Below are 5,596 nucleotides of genomic sequence, written 5' to 3'. Positions count from 1 at the left end.
TAAAAAAAACATTAGTTTAATTATTATTTTTTAATTTCTATAAATATTATTTATTATTATTATATTTCTATAAATATTATAATGATAAAGTTAGGAAAAAAGATTGGTATCATTTTGTAGCATTATTTATTTCAGAATATTCATAATGAGTATTCATAATTTTATAAATATATAATGTATATTATATAATAATCTTTATTTTTTTAATTTATAGATTAATATCTCTTACTTTAAGAATATATGTTTTATAAAATGTATTAATTTTAAAATTAATAAAAAAATAAAATTAATAAAAAAAAATTTGAATGGATAACAGAGTTTTATTCTATATGATAAATATCATAAAAATTTTATTCAATTACAAAAATTACTCAAAATTGTCCAGAATATAATAATTTATATAATAATTTTTTACTATTTGTTTAAAAAACTATATAGATTATAATTATTTACGTATTTTTCACTTTTTTGAATTTTTAATCAAAAATTTAATTTAATTTTTGAAATATTGAATTTAATTAAACAGAATATTTTTATTAATTATATTTTTATATTTTTAATTATATTTTTTTAATTATATCAATACTTTCGAAACCGAAACATAAAATCAATAAAATCAAAATGTTTAATCAGTGTTTTAGTATCTGATTAAATATTACATTATTTATTGCGTTATTTATTCAGAAAGATAGATATTCTGAAAATTTTTGGTAGCTTTCTTAATTTCTTTTACTTTTGGGCAAAAAAAAAAAAAAAAAAATAAACATTTCTTATGAGTAAAATAAAGTGTTTTTATTTTGTTTCAAGTGTCTATCTTAAGTTTTTATACTTAAAATTGAGTATCAAGATTTATATATATAATTTTAAATTAATATTTTTCTATTTTTTAATAATAATATAAAAAGAAATTATTTTTGGTAATTTAGTTATTTAGTAAAAATTATACGAAATTCATATTTTATAGAAAAATTACGAATATTTTTTTTCATTTGAATAAATGAATTGAATCTTATTTCTTTATCTAATTATTGATTGAAAATTTAGATAATCCTAATTAATATTCATTTTATTATTATTAAATTGTGAATTTTTATGAAAAGCATATGATATGTAATTATTATTTTGCACATTATTTTATATATTTTAGACAAAAAACACACATATATATAATCGAATATAGTCGATACAATAATGAATAATAAGTGAACAAAAATAGTAGAAATATTTATCGATAAACAGTTAATATTTTTTTTATTTAACACTATTTTAAACAAATGGATATTATTGTTACAATATTTAAATTTTATTTATTATATATTCTTACATCTCTAGTACATAGAGTAATAAAAATATTAGAGTTAAGATTCATATTCTTGTCAAAACGAACCATATTTAATAAGAATATTAGCTATGTCAAGAAACAAAAATAAGTGGTCATCTATAAATTTAACATTATTTCGAAATAAAGAATGTAAACAAATATTGTGAATTGCTTACATACAATAATTCCAAATAAACTTATCAGTAACAATTCAGACTTTTTGAGCAAAAAATTGAAATAATTGAAAAATATTGAAAATAAAAAAATTCAAATTGAATTCGTCATTTAATTATTTTGGAGCACAATGTGATGTAATGATAAAATTTTTAATAAAATTTATTGTTAATATAAAAATATTTAATATTATTTAATAATAATATATTATTCACAAAAAATAAAATTTAACAAAAAAATTAATAAATATAACAAAAAATTTTAACAAATTTTATAAAACCAATAATTTTTGAACAAAAATTTGAAATTCTTAATTCTCATTCTTTCTTGCATATTTCTTATTAAAGAAATTTCTCAATTTCAATAAAATCATGATATTGCTTTTTGATAATAGTTTTATTTAGTTTTCAATATGATGGAATTATTAAAAAATTTTTTGGCTTATTAAAACTATTATATAATAAAACTTATAATAAAACTATCGTTATTGAAACCAAATTTTGGTTTATTTATAATAATACTTAGATTAAATTCTTTCTAAATTCAAAAAATTTAATTTATAAATGCAGAGTAGATAAACCAAACCGGTAATGTTTAATTTTAGAAATTTTTTTCGTAGTTTTATTCAAATTTATTTCTTTATTTATACATAATTTTCCATAAATAATAATTTTCGCAAATTCACTTCGAAATATTTTGAAATTTTTATTAGATAAAATATTATTATTTAACATAATAAAATATAATTGAATAATTTTTATATTGATATCGTTTACATTATACGTTAAATTATAAAGAGAAATCAATGATTTATTAAAGCTTCCTCATTTTTATTTATAGGACTTATTCTTTTTCGCAAATAAAAGTTTTATTGGCTAACAAAATGTTTATATATTATTACAATTAAAGACTGTCAAAGATTTATTCACAGAGAATAAATATTTATATTAAAATTTCGAATTGCATTTCGTACAACTAATTGCAATATATGTGCGAATTTTTCGCGCATATTTATTTTTCTTCTAAATAAAATTGATCATTTTATTTTCCTAAAAAATTGTTTTTTTATTGTTATTATATTTATTATCAAAAGTATCTTCTTTTTCAAAAAAAAACTTTTTCTTTAAAAAGTTTAATTAATTTTAATATGTTAAAATCATTTGATAATCATTGATTTTGTAATGAGTTTTTTTCGATCTTTTTACCATTTTTTAAATCATATAATATTATTATTCAGTATAATTGATTCAGTATAAGTTTCTTTGATGTTTCTCGAATATTAATTGCACTTGTAGCAGATCGAGATAAAAATATATAAGTTTTTTTTCTGTTATTTTTTTCTTAATCATAAATAGTTTTTTTTTTCTAATCGATTTATAATATTTAATTTTTGATGTATTATTAATATCACATGTTTATTATTTTAGATATATGATTATTTGAATCAAGATTCGTAGACATTTTAAAAAATTAAATAATTTAGATATGTAATACATTCTCTCAAACTGAGGAATAAAACTGGAATTATAAATGAATTCGAATAGTTAGTTGAAGATATCAGATTTATATTTTTTATATTGTTGATTGATTCATATGAATAATAGATTGATAAAAATGAAAAAGAGAAACATCAAAACAAATGACTGAAAATAAAACAATCATCCATCGTTTGTTAATTTTTGTAAGTTATATTATATTATATTATATCATCTAATTTATTGATTAAAAAATTAGAAAATATTTTATTTAATATATTATATATATTTTTGGGATTATGAACCGAGTAGCCATCACATTGATATTCGTTGTTGATATGAAATATCATCCATAATTCGTGCAATTTATTGATAAGAAATTTCTATTTTTTGTGAAATTTAACATGTCATCAATGATAATGATAATTTTATTATTTAAAATATTAAAACACCATATATTAATATTCTAAGGAGGTTGTTAAATGATATTTATAAATTATTGAAGATTTTTAATAAATCATATTATATTCATATTTATTTTTTTTATTGATTTATGAAATTTGATTCATTAATAAAAATATATTTAAAAAAATTTGGATTATTTTGTCCATTTTGTAAATCCTATTCACAAAATTATATATTGTATACGATTTTAAAGATCATTTTCATAAAATTTCTGATCCAATGAAACATAATATGGATAAAATTTAAATTTTCTGAAAAATATATATTTTCGAGTGACGTAAAATTTATCACATGACTACATTAACATTCATTGGTAATATATAACATCATTCATTGATTCGTGAAGTTTAATAAAGAATTTCTATGAAAATATCTATAAATATATAATTTCAAGTACAATATAAACGAATAAATAATTTTAAGTAAAGTATAATTTAAAAAAATATTAAAATAATATTCAGTTCATTTTTACTAATAATAAGATCGATTAAATGTCTACGATTTATCTCCACTCTTAGTATCTCTATAAAGGAAAAAAAAAAATAAATATGATACAAAGAAAAGAGATAAATTAATATAAAAGAAATATTGTGAACGAAAAAATATATCTATTTCTTTTATTATATCCTTCATTTTATCAAACTATATTCGAATCAATTCCTAATAAATAAAAAACGAATTTTGATTTGAATTGTTGATTGAATTGTTGATTTATTGAATTGACATTGTTAATTTTTGAACATGTGAAATTTTATTTATTAAGAATTCAATACTACTGCAGTAACCTTTACTGCTAAAGTGCCAATTCCCCCACAATTGATCATTTTCTTACCATGCTTCGCCTTGTGTGAATAAAAATATATAAATTTTTAGTTTCCTTATTCTTTTGCATATGAATATAATGAAAAGTATCTAGTGATTTACATGTCTAGATCTGCATTATTATATAGTCTGTTTATGGATTTATATGAAACTTGAAGGAGAAATTCTTTAAGGCGAAATTTCCTATATCATCATGTTATTGATAATTGTCTTATATTTCATTCATCAAAATTGGACACATGCGATTAAATATTAATGTCAGATATTATATATATATTTTATGTTAATTGCAGATTAATCTAATTATTTAGTATATTGTCGTCCTTCAAATAAAAAAATTGTATAGATTTTTATAGAAAAATTAAAATCAGTTCTTGAAACAAAATTTACTTGGATTTTTATTAAATAGAGAAAAAAAAGAAAACGAAGAATTTTTTAAAAGAATTTTGGTAAAAAGAAAAAAAAACAAATGAAATATATATATATAAAATCAAGATACACAAGATTATTATATAAAAAAGTAAAAAAGACATTTATTTTAATGTGATTCGATGGATTATTCGAAGGATTGCTTGAATTTTGCATGTGATTAAATTATTATATATAATTTTAGCTTAAAAGATTATTTAATTTACTTAAAAAATGAAATAAGTCAAGTTTAATTTGATTATATTTTATTTTTAAGAATTTTATTCGTCTAAAAATTGTTAAAAAATTAAGAATGGACTTATTTGGATATTATGGAGCTTAAGAGATGTGAAATGGCTTAGAAATGGGAATTACCAAGATCTATATTTGTACAATTCTTATGGTAATATATTACTGATTTATGATTAACGATATTTTCGAAACTTTTCTGTAGACTGAATTGTTGAAAAGAATTTCTAAAAATCTCTTTGTCGCATCATAATGTTATTATTCCGTCTAATAATAATAATTATTTCGTCTAATAATAATAATTTAAAGAAAATATCATTCGAGAGAATAAAATATTTGATTTTATCACTTTTCAAAAATTATTTTTGACAATAAAATAAGTTTTTCAAAAATAATTTTTATTTTTTAATAATACAATTTTTTTTATAATTATATTAAATTATGATTATTAGAATCACAATTGAATGAGTTTTTAATATTTTATATCAAGTTTGGACAATTTTTTCCCTATCGTTAATTCGCGATTTGATTTGATATCTATATCTTGATTATTCTACTATTAATCATTTCATATTTCCCTATGTGTGACTATGAATGTACGTATGCATTAAGATATATTGATTTTAATACCTCTTTTCTCTCATTCCACATGAAGAGGGAGCCAATGGAATAGGGAGAGAAA

This window comes from Apis dorsata, unplaced genomic scaffold, assembly GCF_000469605.1.
Source record: "Apis dorsata unplaced genomic scaffold, Apis dorsata 1.3 scaffold_758, whole genome shotgun sequence".
Classification (NCBI taxonomy): domain Eukaryota; kingdom Metazoa; phylum Arthropoda; class Insecta; order Hymenoptera; family Apidae; genus Apis; species Apis dorsata.
The sequence above is the reverse complement of the archived record's forward strand: the minus strand, read 5'-3'. Positions refer to the sequence as shown.